We start from the raw sequence: 21473 nt of genomic DNA, 5'->3' as shown, positions 1-21473 counted from the left end.
ATAAGTAAACAACTTAAACAGAAAGACACATGCTCCAAGTCATGGAATCAACATAGGTGCCATGGTAAACAGGGTAAAGAAAATGTAGTGTCTATATATATATATATATAAAAAATGGAATACTATGGAATATTATGCAGCCATAAAAAAGAATGAGTCATTTCCTCTGCAGCAACATAGTTAGAGGACATTATCCTACATTAAATAGCACAGAAACTGCAATTCAAATACCACATGTTCTCATTTATAAGTGGAAGGTAAACAATGGTACACAAGCACATAAAAGTGGAAACAATAGAAGCTGGGGACATCAAAAGCAGGGAGAGAGTAATGGAGGCAAGGGTTCAAGACCTCTCTATTGGGTACTATGTTCACTTCTTGAGTGATGGACTCACTAGAAGCCCAAACCCAGCATTATACAATATACTCATATAACAAATCTGTACATGTACGCCATGAACCTATAATAATGAATAAACAAATATACATTTTGTAGACACTCCCCATCCCCACAATGAAAACTGCAGCTGATATTAGCTTCTTCTGTTCATTTTCTCCAATTACTTTTTATTGTATGCTTACTCTGTTATTTTGTGAGGGTTGAAAAGAAAAGGAGAAAAACAATTAGATTTTGTTCTTCTCTTACTTAAAACTAACTGATCAAATTAAGACACTGTGCAAATAGAAACAAAGTTTGATTACATTAACACATTTTAATATTTGACAAACTCAATCATTTCCCCTACAGATATGCCACACATGCTTAAGAAATATTTGATATTTAACAGATGAAAGGCATCCTAGGATGTATATGAAGAACTGATCTTTGGAATTTCACAGTTTAGTTTAACAGAAGCTGAGAAATCAGGTAAATCTGAATTCAAATCCCCTATCTGCCTTTTAACTATCTGTATGAGGCTGGAGGAGATATGGTGACTCCTTTGTTTCCTCATCTGGGAAGTGGGTATAGTAACACCTACTTCACATGTCCTTAGGGAAATAAATGAGATTGTGCACATAAAGCACCACACAGTATCCAGACATACTAGCAGCTAGATATTAACTGCTTTTCCAATTTCCTTCACAGATTAAAACGTCAGCTGTAAAGAATTAGGTAAGGGGTTGCCGAGAATACCATGCACCAAGCTTCAAAGTACACATGGTCTTTATCCTTCTGACCTGTAAACATAGAAAGGTACTGATCACCCAGTAGTGATTGTGCAGAGCACAGAGCATCCTCATTGCACTCAGAACACAGAGACTCTGATTGCAGAAACAGCAACTAGCAAAAGCTCTGCTGAAGACACTGTGCCTTCCTAGAGGTAAAGATATCATAGAACTTCCCCTTTCAAATATTATTTTCCAGTTTGTCTGCCCACATTCATGGAAGTGTTTAATCTCACTTTCCTTATGAACTTGGATAAATAATTGATTATGATAGTGAGTGTTTGCTATGCTTACATGCCTCAAAGCAGATTTCATGATGCATACCAGGGTCCTGAGAGACACAGATAGAAGCAAACATCAATTTCTTGTCATACCTTGTATACTTGCATTCATACCTGCACAGAATTTCTCTAATTCACAAACCAAGGAATAGACCACATGTTGAACTACAGCAATGCATTATGCATTGAACTACAGCAATGCATTATGCGTTTTACACAATTAATATAGTAGTGCCTACCCCAAGAACCTTTTGATGTTGCTGACATGTCCACAATGATTACATTTCTTTCTCCTCCATGTCAGAGGTTATGGCTGTAATTTCCTGCTTTTAGAAAATTATAAATTTTCTTATCTCATACTATGGCAAGATAGTATCTTTTTGTATCCTCCCCAAGCCTTGCCTTTATTTCTCAACACTCCAATATTAACATGAGAATGACCGAAGCACGTGCACATACCCTCATGCTGGTGTGCAGACCCTTTAGAATCTCTCCATATTCATCTTATATGCTAAAAGAAACTCACACCACTTAATTTACCAGAATCGGTTTAAATATTCTAATGGCTGCATGAAGAATCAGTTGTACCAATCTGTAAAAATGTATTTAAAATTTTTAGAATAGCTAAAGCAATTTTTTTTATAGAAGCCAGGTTCCAAAATTAAGGACTCATTGGAATGGTTAATGTATAAATATCAGTAGTCTGATAAAAATTCATTTTAAACAGAGGTCTGCTTCTAAGGACTTGGATTTGGAGAGGGAAAATTAATCATAAGAAAAAATATTAACTGGAAAATAACATCAAATTTTATGAAATCTGGAAATTTCAGACAATTGCATAGCAAGGTGCCCAAAAACAGAGCTTCTTTTTTTTTCACTAACCAGCTAGTTGGCCTGAGTACATTGTTTTATCTCTGCAAGTCCTAGTTACCCTGACAACAAAAGAGAAATTATGACATTATTTGCTTCATAAAGTTGCCATGAAGATTGAATGAACTAATGTGTGTTGAACTACTTAAACGACAAGGGCAAATGCATTCTTGAATGAGTTTTCCCATGTTTCTCTCCTTCCCAATCCTTTAAAGGAAAAGGGATTTTTCTTTTTTCTTTTCTTTCTTTCACTTTCCTTTCTGTTCATTGCATTTCTTTAACTTACCCTTTAAAGAATTCTAGCATTGCTTACTCCATTCTCAGGCTTTTGTGATATAGAGTCAGAATAGTGGTGGGGGCCGTTGGGTGGAGAGTAACAATGCCAGAGAGAAATAAAAAAGAAATAGACAAACCCTGCAAAAACCTCAGGGAGAGTGAGAAGCAGTTGTCTGAGAGACATCAGAGCAATGACGTATTGCATATTTTAGGAGAAGAAAAGACTTTTGAGATGTGTTGAGATCTACGTTGCTGTGGGTTCACGATTGAAAACCGTTTAATGATCTTTAAGAAATGCAAATAAATATTGGCATTTCCTTTTAATCACTTTCGCTTGATGGACAGTGCTTCTTTGACTGTGACTCTGTAAAGATTCTGAGTCACATGGGACTTCAGCTTAAGTTACCACCACAGTGACAACAATGATGATGGTAACGATGATGATGATGATTATGCATGATCTTCCTGTACACAAGGGTGTGGGGGAGCCATCATTACTAATTTTCCAAACAGGATACTGGTTTTGGTTTTGGTCAAAGTATACGCAAAGGAGATAGCATTCAAAAAAATTCTGCCTTCTAAATGGCAAATTGATACTATCTCCTTGAGGAATTATAAGCAAAATTGTAAAGTTTGTAAATTTAAGCAATATTTGACACAATAGCTTCTCTAAAGTCCCCAAACTGGACAACAAAAGTCAGTCAGAAATTCCTCAAACTTTTTTTTGCCTTTTTTTTTTTTTTTTTAGAGACAGAGTCTTGCTGCATCACCCAGGCTGAAGTGCAGTGGCACGATCTTGGCTCACTGCAAGCTCCACCTCCCGGGTTCATTCCATTCTCCTGCCTCAGCCTCCTGAGTAGCTGGGACTGCAGGCACCCACCACCACACCCAGCTAACTTTTTGTATTTTTAGTAGACGGGGTTTCACCGTGTTAGCCAGGATGGTCTCCATCTCCTGACCTCGAGATCCACCACCTTGGCCTGCCTAAGTGCTGGGATTACAGCATGAGCCACTGCGTCCAGCCTCCTCAAACATTTTGATATAAAAGAAACCACACCGGAAGTACAGAATAGGGAAAGCCAAAATCAGATTAAGAACAGCTTGTAGTAATTAACATTTAACAAGAAAAAAACCTTTGGTTTTCCATTTCTACTTCTGTAAAATAATGAAAGGAGTTAAGGATAATACTGTTCCAAGAGGCACTAACATCCCAGAAAGTCGTCTTTGAGACAGAAATGGTGAAGTAAAAAACAGAGCTGAGTAATCCGAGCTCTGAAGGCTTCACCTGAGCTCCAATCAAAGAGAGGTATTCTCAGGCCAGGGGTGGCAGCTCATGCCTGTAATGCCAGCACTTTGGGAGGCCAAGGTGGGTGGATCACCTGAAATCAGGAGTTTGAGACCAGCCTGGCCAATATGACAAAACCCTGTCTCCACTAAAAATACAAAACTTAGCTGGGCGTGGTGGTGGGTGCCTGTAATCCCAGCTACTCAGGAGGCTGAGGCAGGAGAATTGCTTGAACCCATGAGGCAGAGGTTACAGTGAGCCCATATCATGCCATTGCACTCCAGCTTGGGCAACAGAGTGAGACTCTGTCCCCTCCACAATCAAAAAAAAAAAAAAATAAAAAAAAAAAAAAAAAAAAAGAGAGACCTATTCTCAAAAACTTTATTGATTGAGTATAAAATTACATATGAAATTTTTTAAAAGGAACTCTTCAGTTGAAAAATGTTTTATATTAAATGAGCAGGTCTACTTATTGCTAACTCCTAAGTGCCTCCAGATGTAATACATTTTAAATATTGTTCAAAACAATATTTTCCACGTAAAATCTGTACAATTGGCCGGGCGCGGTGGCTCAAGCCTGTAATCCCAGCACTTTGGGAGGCCGAGACAGGCGGATCACAAGGTCAGGAGATCGAGACCATCCTGGCTAAAACAGTGAAACCCCGTCTCTACTAAAAATACAAAAAATGAGCCGGGCGAGGTGGCGGGCACCTGTAGTCCCAGCTACTTGGGAGGCTGAGGCAGGAGAATGGCATAAACCTGGGAGGCAGAGCTTGCAGTGAGCTGAGATCTGGCCACTGCACTCCAGCCTGGGCGACAGAGCAAGACTTCGTCTCAAAAAAAAAACAAAAAAAAAAACTGTACAATTGTGTTCAACCAGTAATTTATTCTTAATGTTTTCATGATGTAATTTTACTAAACAATAGCATTTTATTAGAAAGGCCATTTTTAATAAATTAAGTATTCAACTCTAGAATTTAAAAAAGCAAAAGCAAAACAAACTCAACGAAATCAATAGATTAAAAAATGAATTACTGTGACAATGGTAAAATCCTAAGCACAGTGACCAATACAGAATAAGCCATCATATACTTTAGCTAAAGAAAAAAATAAAAGATTGATTAATAGTTTAGAAAGCAGAAAATTTATAATAATTAACAAACCAAGAACTGAATAACTGGAGTGTATGAGGTGAAGAGAGGTGGAGTAGGAGACAGTAAAACAGACCAAACAGGCCTGCCAGGTGTGGTGCCACACCTTTGATCCCAGCATTTTGAGAGGCAAAGGTGGAAGGATCACTTGAGCCCAGGTGCCCAGGAGGCTGCAGTGAGCTATATTCATGCCAATGTACTCCAGCCTGAGTGAAAGAGCGAGACTTTGTCTCTGGAAAGAAAAAACAAGACAGACCAAACATTATCAAATCTGATTAAGGAAGAAAAAAATCACAACTCAAACAAATATACCAGAAATAAAATAATACACAAGTGATATAAAAGGTACACCAGAAAAGTAATCCAGAGATAGTGGCGCTTGCCTACACTCCCAGCCCCTGAGGAGGCTGAGGTGAGAGGATTGCTTGATCCCAGGAGTTTAAGTTCAGCCTGGGCAATGTAGCAAGATGCCATCTCTTGAAAAAAGAAAAAGAAAAAAATACATTGTGTACATTTTTTCAAGTGAGGCTAGATTTTATTCTAATCAGCAAATTTTCCCAATTTCTGTCCTACTAGATTTATTGTTTTCCTTTTTCACATATTAAATTACTTTCCATGATGGGGATAATTTTCAAGTGATTCATTCTGTTTAGAATATATAGCAAACTTTTTCTAAAAAAAAGATTCTTGTCCCACACTGGTTTACTTGTATGTTCTTTCAAGATTTCAGAAGAAAGATAATTTCCATACTGTATAAGCTACTCAAAGGATATTTAAAATTATGTCATGCCAACACAACCAGCAGTTAGAAGAAAAAATGTCTCAGTGATTAAGGAGTATTTGGGCAGATCATTTTATTTCTTTCTTTGAACTCCTTGGATTTACAATTTTAAAAATCATATGCATCCACTAGCATTTTCTCAGTTCTGCCATTAAGAAAATTACCCATTTTAACCAAATAGAAATTAATGTTCACTCTGGCCCTGCTCATGCCAGATCTCAGTGGTATCACTTCCATCAAACAATAAATTGCTGCTGAGGCTGCCTAGCCTTATGACATGGTGGTTGTGACAGAGCACAGGTCACGATGGGGAGCTCTAGGTCTATGGTCACTAGTCCCAAAGTCAGGCACTCCTTATTCATATCTAGGATGGTCAAATAGCACTCCTATTTGAACTGTTTAGTAAGTGTAACTCTCTGATGCAAATGACGTGGATTGCTGTAGAACTATACGTGTCCTCATCATTATTCTCCTATTTGGCATTTTCTGTGAACTCCATACAATGTCTTTTTCCCACCAAAGACACCTCTAATGCTAGATCTTATTGTGTCCCGAATTGGTTGCTTCCAGTGGGTTCTTGGTCTCATGGACTTCAAGAATGAAGTCACAGACCCTCTCAGTATTACAGCTCTTCAAGACGGTGTGTCCAGAGTTTGTTCCTTCAGATTCTCAGATGTGTCTGGAGTTTTTTCCTTCCAGTGGGTTCGTATTTCACAGACTTCAGGAATGAAGCCGCAGACTTTCGCAGTGAGTGTTACACCTCTTAAAGGTGGTGCCTCTGGAGTTGTTTGTTCCTCCTGGTGGGTTTGTGGTCTAGATGACTGAAGCCACAGACCTTCGCAGTAAGTGTTACAGCTCTTAAAGGTAGTGCAGACCCAGAGTGAGCAGCAGCAAGATTTATTGCAAAGAGTGAGAGAACAAAGCTTCCACAGTGTGTAACGGGACCCAAGTCAGTGGCTGCAGCTGGCTCAGGTGGCTAGTTTTTATTACCTTATTTGGCCCCACCCATATCCTCCTGATTGGTCCATTTTATAGAGTGCTGATTGGTGCATTTACAATCCTTTAGCTAGACACAGAGCACTGATTGGTGTGTTTTTACAGAGTGCTGATTGGTGCATTTACAATCCTTTAGCTAGACACAGAGCACTGATTGGTGCATTTTTACAGAGTGCTGATTGGTGCATTTACAATCCTTTAGCTAGACACGGAGCTCTGATTGGTGCATTTACAATCCTCTAGCTAGACAGAAAACTTCTCCAAGTCACCACTGGACCCAGAAGCTCAGCTGACTTTACCTCTCAAATATCACCCAAGTAGTACCATTACCGGTGTTGCAGCCTGGACCTGACACAGACTTCTTTTCTGCTGTAGACATTACTAAAGCTGGAAGCCTTCCTTTTAACTTACTACATGACTTAAAGCTGTATTTCCAAGTGTTGAACAATAAGCTACCCCCAAAATGGAAAACAACAACAACAGCAACAAAAAACTCCATCAGGGCCAGGTGCAGTGACTCACGCCTGTAATCCCAGCACTTTGGGAGGCTGAGGCAGGTGGATCATGAGGTCAGGAGATCAAGACCATCCTGGCTAACATGGTGAAACCTCATCTCTACTAAAAACACAAAAACAAAATTAGCGGGGCATGATGGTGGGCACCTGTAGTCCCAGCTACTCAGGAGGCTGAGGTGAAAGAATGGTGTAAACCCGGGAGGTGGAGCTTGCAGTGAGCTGAGATCATGCCACTGCACTCCAGCCTGGGTAACAGAGCAAGACACCATCTCAAAACAAACAAACAAACAAAAACTCCATCAGTCCATTTTAGTGGTGGAAAGTACAAAATGCAGTAATTTGTCTTTTATTCTGTAAGGGTATTTCTTGCTGTGCTTCAGACCACTGAACTCCCAACAATTTCAGTGATGTATTGAGCCCCTAAATCTTTATTAGGTTTATTCCCCACTCTATGGAAAGCATGTACATATAATTAAGAAAAGGAAGAAAAACAAAAATAAAAAGCCTGATGAAATTAGTTATATGATCACTTTTCTTCTATGTCCATATGATATTCCAGAATTAATACAAGAACAAATGAATGAATGAAGGAATGATTGCTTCTTATTTATCTGTGCCTGAAGAAAACTTAACTGATCAACCATCCTACACTCTTCATAAAAATGAATTTTTTAAGAAACCAATCAGGATTAATTTAGCAAATCCAAATGAATAAGATGCTAGAAAATGTTGCTGTTTTTCAATATATGCCACTCTTCTACACCTCAAGTATGTAATTAGAAAACCAGCTCCTGGTTAATTTGGATATACCAAATCAACATATGGAGAGAAATCACTGTGCAATTATATTAAAAACAGATTAAAACATTCGGAATGAATCCGTCTTTTTGTTATTACTGTTTTCAACATCTTTTAGAGCAGGCTCTGCTAATAGTCCTTGCTTTTAGCCTTCCATTATTTTACCTTCAGATTGAAAGTATGTTCTTTTTGTGAAAATTATTTGATGTTCAGAAGAATCAAAACACTTTGTGATATGATTTTGAAACCCTCTTGAGATCTTCTATGCCACTTTAAGGCAATTCTTCCTATCAATAGGTATTTGAAATCTCTCCCATGCAAAGTATTATTTTCCTTAGTTCATGAATCCAACCTGCAACTTTAAAAATAGGTTGCACATGTGAAAAATTCCAAGTAAAATCCCCTGATAGAAAGTAATGTGATAAAATAGACTCAACACTCTAGTCATTTTTGATGCCTTCATAGACCATGATCTGGAGCAGCATAGTTAACTCTTTCAGTACTTTATTGTACAAAGAAAAGATAAACAATCACTCGAATCTATCAACTTAGCATGATAAATAAGATTGTCAGAAGAAATGTTTGTCAGCATCAAATGCATAACTCAAAAGACGGCCTAAAAATTCATAATTTCTAGTGTTCTTTTTGTCAAGCCAAGCATGATTCTTTGGTCTTACATGTCCCAAAGGATCATAGTATCATTTATTTGCTCATGTAACTACTAAGGGCTTTAGTGGCATGCAGCTCCAAGCTAATTACCAGTAATTTTCATGGATTTGTATTTTTCCCTCAGAAATCCAGCCTGGGTATGATGAAGAAGGAGGAGATGTTTTTTGCTCAACCTAAATGTTAGCTTTTAGTCATAGTCTAGTCTAAATCTTGTGCTTCTAGCAAAAAACATCACCAGGTCGCTTCTCAACAGTATATCCCTATTACTGCCTCCCTTACCAAATTCCATGAATTAAGATTAATTAGGGTAAAAACCTCCTGTTTGAGGGTATTAAGTATAGGGGCTATTCACTCATTAATGTTAAAAAGCACTAAGCTAATTCAGGCTCGATACTTGGGAGTTTTTATTGACGTGAAAAGAAGTAGGAAAATTCATCATGGAGAACAAATTACTTTGAGAGGGAGGAGTAGACCAGAATGGTGTTGATAGATTTGAGCACATGGAGGACACTGAGTGCCTAAAGGATGCGGTGGGGTATGGAAATGGAAGGGAAAAAAAGAGAGGGCTGGCTTGCCGAGTAAGTGCCCCCATATTAATTTTTAGGCAATCTCACTGGAGGTTTATCTTACCAACCTTGTTAGAGTAGGTAGACAGACAAACATGAGTAAGAAAGGCAGTCTCAGAGGAAGCAAGCTCTGGAAACCTTGCTCCACTAGCAATCAGAAGAAAACAATGTCCACATCTGGACTTGTGGTTAAGATTATCCAGCCCTAGCAGGAAATGACTTCAGTAGGGACTTTCCCCAGTAGCAAGCATGTGCACTTTGATTTGGCTCAACCTAACAGTAACCTTTTGCTCATTAAAATAGTAAAAACCCACACCCCTGGGTGAAGATTTAAAATGCTAATGATACAACTGACATATGTACTGGCATGTATAGCCACAGCACGTGCACATCTCAGGGACCATCCAAAACATGCTTGCTAGTAACATCCCTTCGTGCCCCTTTCATGAATAATCATATAAAACTCCCACAAAGGAGCTCCCACAGTGCCAGTTTGGGCTGTCTTATTCTCAAGCAGCCCACTCTGACCCAGATATCAGGGGGTCCTGTCATTTTAAATAAACTTTACTACTGTTTAACTATCATTGCATGTCTCTTGATTGAATTCTTTCCTCTGACAAGATTCGAACCTAGGACCCCACACTTCCTGGTCACAATTTCTGACTGCAGTAATTCGAATTTGCTGAAAAAACTGCAATATTCTGCTTGCCATAATTAGTTCTATCCCTCCCAGTCCCATACAGTCTAATTCCAATCCTGTAGTATTCTTTCAGTTCCTTCCTACTCAGCAATAAAAATGAGAAAGGAGAAAATAGAGAAAAGACAAAAGCTAGTAGTGCCAGTTGCCTGCTGACAAAGGAAAAAGCCAGATTCCTGCCTTTGCGATCCACTATTTCTTGCTCTGTTCCATGAAGAATTCTCCTACTCAAGTCAGCAGCTTGAAACTATTCTCCATAAATGAGTTGGATCTCCAGGATTTGCATAATTCAGAATAAAGTTACTTATTCTTTTTCAAGTATGGAGAGCTCATTATAAAGTAAAATCAGTCTTATACAGAAAAACAGAATGGCCACTGACAGAAGATGATAAAAGATGAGTGAGGCTGCAAGGTCAGTGCCTCTGTCTGTCACTCAGAGTCCGGGCAGCAGACAGAAACCACATAGTAATCTGAGCAAGAAAAGTTTAACATAGAATTATTAGCACGGAATTGGAATAATGGAAAATTGGCTAGTGAGAGTTAACGAGGATTCTTAAGAACACAAGAGCAACAGATATAAGGGAAAACCAATGTCCTTAAGACTAGGGAACTCACAGTAGGGCCCCTCCAAGCCTGAAATGCATACCTCTCTGAATACTGGGAAGTCCTTAAGGACCTCACCAGTGTTTCTTGCTGAAAATCTGCCCTCTAGGGTGCCTAGAGGATCTGTTGGCCACTGAACACTTCTGGAATCATGCCCTGTAGGAGGCCAGTGCAAGAAAAATCCCTAACCCTGATAACTCTGCAGGATACCAGAGCTGGAGAAAGCTGTGCTATTGCAAAAGTTATGTACCCTGAAGGATCCCAGGGTTAGAGAAAACCACGCTGCTACGACAGCTGATCTCTGGAGAAAGCGTCTGTGGGAGACCAGCACTAGAGAAAGTGCACAGAGGTTAAGGCTGGCAGGTGAATGTACGAAGGGTGACAGGAAGTGAAAAGCCCAGTTACCAGCAAGGCATCATTGGGAGGTCTTGGGTGCATGGTGTTCATGTAAGGTGGTTACCAGGTTAGAGTCAAATTGGGACTTTTCAAAATGACTGTGCAGTCTGGGTACACAGCAAGAGTAGAGCATGACTGAATGCAACCCCATCCCAGTATACACACACATACTGCCGATAAATCCACGTAAAATAAGCACACCAGCAGCAGCAGCAGCAGCAGTGGAACTAGGAAGCCCTCTTTCTCCAATCTCCCTCCAGCTCCCTCTACTGGCAAAGCTTGATATTGTACTTGCTGCAAAGAAATGCTTCATTACAGTGGAGAACGTAATTGAAGGGTAATGTGGAGTAGAAGCAAAAAATTGGCAACTGTCGTATGGCTAGTAAAGTATCATAAATTTCGGCCGTGGGCAGTGGGTCACGCCTGTAATCCCAGCACTTTGGGAGGCCGAGGCAGGTGGATTACCTGAGGTCAGGAGTCCGAGACCAATCTAGCCAACATGGTGAAACCCCATCTCTGCTAAAAATACAAAAATTAGCCAGGCATGGTGGCACATGCCTGTAATCCCAGCTACTCGGGAGGCTGAGGCAGGAGAACTGCTTGAGCCTGGGAGACAGACGTTGCAGTGAGCTGAGATCGTGCCACTGCATTCCAGCCTGGCTGACAGAGTGAGACTCTGTCTCAAAAAAAAAAAAAAAAAAAAAAAAAGACGTCATAAATTTCAATCAATGCACAAATAATAAATAATTACAATAAAACCAATCACAGAGTCCTGAGCTGACTTGGAAATCCCAAATTAAGATACAACGTTGGATAGGTAGTAACTAATATTAGCTTCACTTTCATTACTTGCAAAATATGTGTTACTCACCTCAATTCACCAATTGAATTTAGCAAATAAAAATGGAAAAATTAAAACCTCTCATCGTTGGTGACTACCCCCAAAAGCTTTCTTTCTCAGCTATTCAATCCTCATAGTCTAAAGACTGAAGCATTTGATTCTTCTCACTCTATAACTGTCTTACTCCTTGCTTTCATGGAATCACCATAATTATCTTAATTTCTGCTGCCAAAAATTTAAAAACTTAGAATCTAACATCATGATTTTTATAATCTGGTGCATGTTTCTATCTCTATTGTTACTACTCTAATACACTGTATAATATTGTCACAGTTTAATCTAACACACTTTTTGTTACATCAAGTTTTATTTTAAAAAATAACCATCTTATTATGTTTGATCAAATTAAACTTTCTTAGACTTGCATAAAATGTCCTACATTCAGCTGCCTCAGATGACTTTTTCCAAGCTATTCCATTAGATAGCCTTTTGGGTTTGTATGACCAAGAGGCATCTGTCTATAGGGCAGTGGTTTTTTACTCCTTCTGGCATCGCCACCTTGTCTCCTAAAGCAAGAAACTGATGTCCCGCCCCCCACCACCACCCAAGAAAAGAATAGTCTCTATCAACTGTCTCATTTATCTTTTTGGTGCTGTGTTTTAAAAGGACCTGAAAACACTTGGTTCAGTACCTTCTAGTTGCTCTTTTGTGGGAAGAGTGCACTCAGGATGCATACATTCCCTGCTCCTCCAGACAGTAAGTTTATAGAGGGCTACAATTTCTTTTCTGGTGAGTATATTAATGTACCAAGCAGAAAAGCAGTAAAATGAAGTATAGTTGGCTGTAGATCCAAATCATATTCTCCAATCCAGCTTTCGTAAAATGGAAATTTGGTTTCCATCTGTTTTATTCACGTTTTATGTTTCATATGATTCCACATTCTGCAGGAAAAGAATAGTATAACTTAATTTTCTCCCTAAGCCCCAACCCTGTGCATGCCATGAGACTATGGTAACTTAGAGCTCACACTGGGTCATAAGTGAATACACGGGCGCCTGAGAGGTTAAAGGGAATAGCTCAGTTTCATGTGCCATAAAGAATGACTTATATAGTTCAGATTTCAGCAGTCTTAAGGTAATGCTATTGGTAGTAAACCATGGCTCTTTCTATTGGGGGGTCATTGGAGTCCCTCTCAGAATCCAATGAAAGTTAAGAAAACTCTCTTCTGAAAAATTCACAGTATTACATTAACACATATGTTTGAACAATTTCAGGAGATTCACCGACTTCCTAAACCCTAAAAACTGACCCTCACCTATTCCATGGACATTAGGATAAGGACTTCAAAGTAACACTTACTTTGTTTATTCCTTTTTAATTTAAACTTATATTCTTCCTCCTACTCTGATTTTATCTTCCTGCAGATTTCATTTTCTTCCCTATAATGTCCACCGGTTTGGGTTATTTTATCTAAAATTTAAAATTATTTATTCGTGTGTTTCTTGCTTCCCAGGTCCATGTTCTAAGGTTATACGGTATTTATCCGTAGAAATAACTAATATCCATGCCATGACAGCATGATACAGATATTACAATATGCACAAAATATTCCCTCTGAACATGGACTCCTGAAACTAGCATTTGGTGTGGTTGAGCTGAGTTCAATGTTGAAAGTGGAAATGATGCCTTTAAAGCACATACAAATGCAATCAGATATAATTGATTGATCACATATAATATAATATGAGTAGGTTTAATAAATTTGGAGCACTTAGGCTTGGTCAGTATTATCCATATGCCTAGAATAGAACTGTTGAGGGTTTTAGGTTGAATTCACACATAAAATTGATTAATAGGGAACAGTTGGCATAATTCTAATATTCATTGACTTTCAGATTATGCTAATTTTTGTATAGAATTAAACATGCAAATTAAAATTATTCATATTATGCAACATGAACATAATAGCATCTGCAGTCCTTTGCATATAACAGCCTGTTAAATGTGAGTTTCATCCAAGGACCTAGGGGATAACAGATAATACCTTCCAAAGGAAGTGCTAGACCACATGCAGACTTCACCAAGGAGACCTCTGGAAACATTTGACAAGCCTCATCCCCCACCCACATTAATTGTTTTTTTTGCTTGTTAGTTTGTTTTTGTTTGTTTTTTGAGACGGAGTCTCGCTCTGTCGCCCAGGCTGGAGTGCAGTGGCGCAATCTCGGCTCACTGCAAGCTCTGCCTCCCGGGTTCCCACCATTCTCCTGGCGCAGCCTCCCGAGTAGCTGGGACTACAGGCGCCCGCCACCACGCCTGGCTAATTTTTGTATTTTTAGTAGAAACGGGGTTTCACCTTGTTAGCCAGGATAGTCTCGATCACCTGACCTTGTGATCCACCCACCTCAGCCTCTCAATGTTTTTTTTTTTTTAATCAGATGTTGGATGTTGAAATATTTTGGTGTTTTGTTTTTGCGGGGTTTTTTTTTTTTTTTTTTCCCCCCCAGATAGAGGACCTTTGGAAAGATTCTTCCCCTGAAGTTTTTTTGTGCGAGAACTGCAGTAGTGTTCTGTGGTGTGCAGGTAAATGTTTAACAATCCGCTCTTTGGGAAAGAAGAAAAACAGCCTGGGTTTGTTGTGTTTGCTGATTTCCATGGTGTAAATACTCCCACCATGGCTGATTTCAGGCTGCCAATGTGAAGTCCCTGAGTGCATAATTGAAAAGAGGTGTGTAGGATCTCATCCTGTGTTTCTACGTTACAGGCATAGGAGTAAATTAGCTCAAGGACATAGATAGTAGTAAACAGAGTAAAATCATTAGGAAGCCGTGATTTTTTTTTTAGTATTTATTGCCTTTGTTTTTAATATTTAATTATAAGTTTATATAGCTTGATTATAATGATGGCTGTGGTTAGCAACCAATGTAAAATTTCTGAAATTTTGACAACAAACTCTGGTGAGTCAATTTTGGCCAGCTCTAGCATGCCCCTGAATTAAGAGGTGTTGCTCCTCCTGCTGACTCTGGAGAAACCTAGTGCATGAAAAATAAATCCCAAAGTTTTAGCAAAAAATCCAAATGCTTAATAACATGTCCTGTACATTAAGCCATAGAGAAACTGACACTTTTATCAATTGTCAGTGAGAATGCAAAATGCTGTGACTTTTATGTATGTTTAGCAATACATAATGTATGCATTTGCCCTTTCTTCAACGATCATACTTCTAAGTATCTTCCCTGAAAAGGCAACTCCGCAAGTATGAAACATGTGTACAAAGTTATTTACTGAGGCATTAGATATAATAGCAAAATATTGGAAACAAATCAAATGTCAATCAGTAGAGTAGTGGTTAGATAGTCTATGGGACACCCACACAATGAGGTACTATACAGTCATGAAAAAGGTCTCTTTTTACTGATTGAACTGATCTCCAAGACTGATAGTTCATTTTTTTAAGGTGCAGAATGGTGTATATAGTATGCTAGCCTTTGTGTAAGAAAAGGAAGAAAATAAGAATATGAATGTATGTGTTTCCTAACAAGAAATGCTGAAAGAATAAACAAAAAATATCTTTGGGGCCCTGGTTGAGGGGGATACATTGGGGTAAATCAGAATGGAAATGGAACCTTTCTGAGAAAATCTTTTAGAAATATTTTTACTTTGAATCATGTAAATATTTTATATATTCCAAATACCAAATTTAAAGAATTTCAAAAGTAAACCCTAAAACTGGAAATGTATTAAAGCAAATGGACCTAACAGATAATATTTGGAACCCCATACTCTGAACATATATCATTTATGGATATAAAAACAAAACAAAACAAATTGCAAAGAAATTCTAACTTTCACTCAGTAGTTATATTGTTAAAAGTAATATTACAATTGTAGTTTTCACATGTTTAAAGGTATGTTTCTGCTATAGTTTGAATGTTTGCACTCTGTCCAAAATTCATCTTAAAATTTAATACAATTACAATAGTATTAAGAGGTGGGTTCTTTAGAAAATGATTAGTCCATGAAGTCTCCATCTTCATGAATGGATTAGTGCTCTTATAAACGAGATGGAGGGTGCTAGCTAGGCCCTTTTGCACTTCCACGCTCCCACCATGTGAGGACACACCCTTGGTCCCCTCCAGGAAAGACACAGCAACAAGGCGCCATCTTGAAAGCAGAGGAAAGAGTGTCCTCACCAGACACCAAATCTGCCAGTGCCCTTGATCTTAGGCTTCCCAGCCTCCAGAACAGTAAGAAATAAATTTCTCTTCTTTATAAATTACCCAGCCTAAGGCATTTTGCTATAGTAGCCCGAATGGACTAAGATAGTGGCAAAGTAAGGAAAAAGAGAAAACCACTGAATTGGAAATGTCAATGCCAATATAAACTTGGGGCTTTTAAAAATGTATTTCCTCAAGAACATAAGAACTTGGGGTGAAGAGAAGAATTAAATTTTTTTTCAGCATGTGATTGAGATAACAAATCCTTCCGAATTCAGATACTCTGGCCTAAAAGTCATATTTGGAGCAATGTCTGGGTATATGAGTGTGAACAAATGAGCTCTAAAACTGGAGGCACATCAAGGGTACCCCACCTAGCTATGTAGGGTCCTTCTCACGAAAGACATTCCAGAAATGGTCAATAAGCATCTGCCAGGATGTGACACCCAAACAATTCTCATCTGCTGATTTCTTTCTCCAGTTGTGTTTTGGACTGAACTACACAACCTTTCCATGTCTTAAACAACAAGTTTTGGGTGGAGAGGGATCTTAAAAATGCCAGACTTCTTCCTAATAAGGACAGAAAGGTGCTCAGGAAGGAAATAGGAAAGTGCTCAATAGGAAGGAAATGTATGTTCTGACCTCTTATTCCTGATGTGTGTTTACAGTGTAGACCACAGCACATACAATAGCATTAAATCCTAATGTTTACTTGAGCATACATGAGCAACAGCAACCATTCGGCTTAATTTTTCTGTTATAAGTTGGAATGTCTCCGTGTGTATGTCTGTGTGAATGTGCTACCGAACATGCACTGGCACACACTTGCTTGTGATATACTCTGATTATGCAGGAATCAGTGCACTATGAAGAACAGCCCTTTCAATCTTAAGCTGGGAGAAATAGCACATTCCAAAGAGCAAATTGATGTTCCCATAGTAATCTTAATTATTAGCTAAACTTTGAAAGAAAAAGCAAACATTGATATCTAGTAAAGTAGAATGTGGAGGGCTGAGTAGTGCAGTCAAATGAATTATTTAATCTCCCACTCTCAGCATAATCCCCTTGTTTTCGATCCTCTTATCTCATGTGTCAAAGAATAATGAATTCCCCAGAATAAATGAAGTTGCCCAAAATATAAATTTCTCATGCAAAAATTATTAATCTGTTTGGGGATTCTTCTGTAATTTTTAAGCTACACAAAATATTAATAGAATTTGGCTTTCCTTGACATCAATTTGAGCAGCTGACATCAAACTGACAGTGGATAAAGTACACACACAGCCAGGCAAAATTCATCAGTCTCCTGCTTAAATCTGCATCTCCACAGAAATTCTTGGTAATGTGTCTTTAGTTACAGAAATAAGATGCTGAGAGTGGTACCTTCCAGCATGTAAGGAGTTGACTATCCCAGGAAAATTTTCCCAATTCATTTAGTTTGCAGCCTCTGACAATGTTAGTGACAGGCATGTCGTGGGGTGTTAGAAACAACTGTGAGAACTGACACCACATTCTTTGTTTCATCTCTCATCTGCTCCTCCAGGCTGTGGAGTCACCGGCTCAGCTCCGCAGGCCCTAGTCATGCATTTCAGAATAGGACAAACTACAATTCAAGGTGACAAAACTTCTTCATCATCACCAATCTCCCCAAAACTGTCCCTTTGGCCCAGCCTATCGGTCTTTTTAAAATTTCTGGCAAAGGGATCTCTTTACAGTGTTTGTACATATGGCTTTGAAGGTGTCAGTACGTTTCTTTGTATGTTTTATTGGATCAGGACTGATATTACAGAAAAATGCAGATACACAGAAATCAAAAGTCCTGTCCTGGCACTGTGACTCATGTCTGTAATCCCAGCACTGTGGGAGGCTGAGGCAGGCTGATCACTTGAACCCAGGAGTTTGAGACCAGCTTGAGCAATGTAGTGAGACCCCATCTCTTAAAAAAAAGAAAAAGAAATAAATAAAAAATGTTACTGTTGGAACATACTTTAGAGATGATACCATCACTGTTCACCATGCTGCATCTCCCAAGTATGAATTCTGAAAGGGAGAATTGTATGTTGGGAGTGAGTGAGGATGTAAAGTTTTTTATTTAACTTTATTTGAAAGAAGTTCAAATTTACAAGACAGTTGCAAGTACTACTATATATCTTTTGCTTAAACTCACCAATTGCTAATATCTTGCTACATTTACTTTATTTCTCATAGATACAGAATAATTATTATTACTAAACTACTTGAGAGCAAATTGCAGGTACCATAACCCTTCACCCTTAACACTCCCTAAATATTTCAGCAGGTATCTGCTAAACACAAAACAATTACTATACTTTACATAGCCATGTTAAAATGATGAAACTCAGAAATTTTAACATTGACATACTACTATAATCAGTCACATTCAGATTTTACCAAGACTGTCTATATCAGTCAGGGTTCTCCAAGAGAAACAGAACCAAGGAAAAAAATTATACACACACATACATACACATACACACACAGACACACACACACACACGGAGATTTATTTTGGGAATTAGCTCACATGATTATGGAGGCTGAGAAGTCCCACCATCTGTCATCTGCAAGCTGGAGAACCAGGAAAGCTGGTGGCGTAATTCAGTCCGAAGAGTGCAAAGGACTGGGAGGGGTAGTGGAAATAGCGAAAGTGCTAGTGTAAGTCCTAGTTCAAACTTTGCCCCAAAACCAGGAGCACTAATGTCCAAAGGCAGGAGAAGATGGATGTCCTAGCTCAAACACAGAGAAAGAGTTTGCTCTTCCTCTGCCATTTTGTTCTATTTCCACCTTCAACAAATAGGATGCTGCTTGCCCGCATTGGTGAGGGCAATCTTCTTTACTGTCTACAATTCAAATGCCAATCTAATCTCGAAACACCCATCCAGACATGCCCACAAATGTTTTACTAGGTCCGTGGGCATCTCTTAGCCCACTCGAGTTGACAAATGAAATGAACCATCACATGTCCTTTAGAGCATTTCTGCTTCAAGATCTAATAAGGTTCACACATTGCGTTTGGTCAGCATGTCTCTTTCTTTGCCTTTCTTTGTCTTTCATTACATTGACATGTTTGGAGACCAGAATGCTCCCCAGTTTGGGTTTGTCTCATGCTTCCATGTGGTTAGGCTTGTGTCATGCCTTTTTGATATGTCCTTGTTAGTGCTTCACATTAGGAGATGGCACTTGATGTCACTTCATCCCACAATTGATGGCATTAACTCTGTTCTCTTGTTGAAATGTTAACCACCAGTTTGCTCCAGTGTAAAATTGTCATTTTTTTTTCTTTAAAATTAATAATTAATCTGTGGAGAGATACTTTGGGACTGTGTAAATATTCTATTCTCTATTAAACTTTTACCTGATAGTTTTGGCATCCTTTGATGAATCAATTATAACTACAGTGGTTGGAAGTGGTGATTTCCTTACTCCTTTATTCTTTCTGCATTTACTGGTTGGTATTCTACTCTAAGCAAGTATTTTACCTGATCCCTCAGTTATATGCTTGTTTGTTTTTAAACTTACTTAAAATAGTTTGCTCATTATCATTATGGACTATGTGTGCCTATCAAGATTTATTTTGATGTTCTAACTATTCTGGATTTGGCCAGTTGGAACCTCTTCAAGCCAGCTTCTGTGTCTTTTTGAAATACTCGTATCACTTTTTGAGCACTTTCTTATTTTCTGAAACAAATAGATGTTTCAAGTTCATCTTTGCATTTTCCCTAGCCCAGCCCTGCAATAAGACATTTCTTCAAGAAGGGTCTCTGGTTCAACTTAGAAATGGTATTTGAAATCAAGATCTGATGTTTGTCTAAATCTTGATGGCACAACAGAAAGTTCTTGTTATACAATGAAACACGCTAATCACATGAAAATAGTCTCCCTCTACCCTGCTCCCCACCCTGTCAAAAAGGAATGGGTATTAGAAGAGATGGGTTGTTTCTTCTCAGGCATTTTTTGTACTTCTTCTGCCCACACTGTATTTGCCCATCCCCTGCCTTTAAATTCATACAAAAGCAGAGCTTTTGTGAATATGGCTGCAGTAAACATGGCAGTGCAGATGTTGCACTGACGTACAGATTTCAATCCCTTTGATGTATAACCAGAAGTGGGATAGCTAGGTCATATGGTGTTTCTTTTTTAGTGTTTTGAGGAAACCCTCTATTGTTTTTCATACTGGTTTTACTAATTTACATTCCCACCAACGGTGTATAAAAGTTCCCTTTTCTCTACATCCTTACCAACACTTCTTATTGCTCATCTTTCAATAATGGCCCTTATAACAGGTATGAGGTGATAACTCATTGTGGTTTTAGTTTCCATTTTCCTACTGATTAGTGAGGTTGAGCTTTTTTATCATGAACCTGTTGGTCATTTGTATGTGTTCTTTTGAGAAATATCTTTTCAGGTCATTTATCCATTTTTAAATTGGGTTTTTTTGTTTGTTTTTTGTTTTTTTGCTATTGAGTTGCTTGGGTTCCTTATATATTTTGGATATTAATCCCTTACCAGATATGTGGTTTACAAATATTTTTTTCCACTCTGTAGGTTGTCTCTTTATTTTGTTAATCATTTCCTTTGCTGTGCAGAAGCTTTTTGGTTTGTTTCAATCCCATTTGTTTATTTTTGCTTTCGTTGCCTGTGCTTTCAAAGTCATATCCAAAAAAAACCATTGCCAGACCAAAGTTGTGGAGCTTTCTTCTATGTTTACTTCTAGTAGTTTTAAAGTTTCATGTCTTATATTTAAGTATTTATTTTGAGGTAATTTTTGTATATGGTGTGAGATAAGAATCCAACTTTATTCTTTTGCATGGACAATAGAATACTATTCAGCCCTAAAAAAGAAGGAAATTCTATTATTTGTGACAGTGTGGATGAACCTGGAGGATATTATGCTAAGTTAAATAAACCAGGCAAATACTACATAATTTCATTTATATGTGGAATCTAAAAAAGTCAAACTTATAAGAGCAGAATGACAGTTACCAGAGGCTGGGGAGAGGGGAAAACGGAGAGTTGTTGGTTAAAAAGTACAAAGTTTCAGTTAGATATGTGGAATAGGTCAGGATCTACTGCACAGGAGGGTGACTATAGTCAGTAATAATATATTGTATATTTCAAAATAACTTGACGAGTAAATTTCAAATGTCTCACCACAAAAAAAAAATGGTAAGCAACTGATGGATGTTAATTTAGTTTGATTTAATCATTCCACATTGTATACAGATATCAAAACATCACATTGTACCCCACAAATGTATAAATTTATGATTTGTCAATTACAAATAATATTAATTTTATAGGCAGCATGGTGGCATCCACCTGTGGCCCCAGCTACTTAGGAGGTGG

The 21473-nt window shown here is 38.3% G+C and overlaps 1 pseudogene; it reads right to left on the bottom strand.

Annotated features, from left to right (window-relative positions):
* LOC105551194 overlaps window positions 1–1715 on the bottom strand; it is an 11822-nt pseudogene extending 10107 nt beyond the window's left edge.
* Window positions 1716–21473: the final 19758 nt, after the last annotated feature.

Source organism: Mandrillus leucophaeus, unplaced genomic scaffold, assembly GCF_000951045.1.
Source record: "Mandrillus leucophaeus isolate KB7577 unplaced genomic scaffold, Mleu.le_1.0 Scaffold51, whole genome shotgun sequence".
In the NCBI taxonomy this organism is placed as follows: domain Eukaryota; kingdom Metazoa; phylum Chordata; class Mammalia; order Primates; family Cercopithecidae; genus Mandrillus; species Mandrillus leucophaeus.
This window is presented reverse-complemented; position numbering and strand designations above follow the sequence as displayed.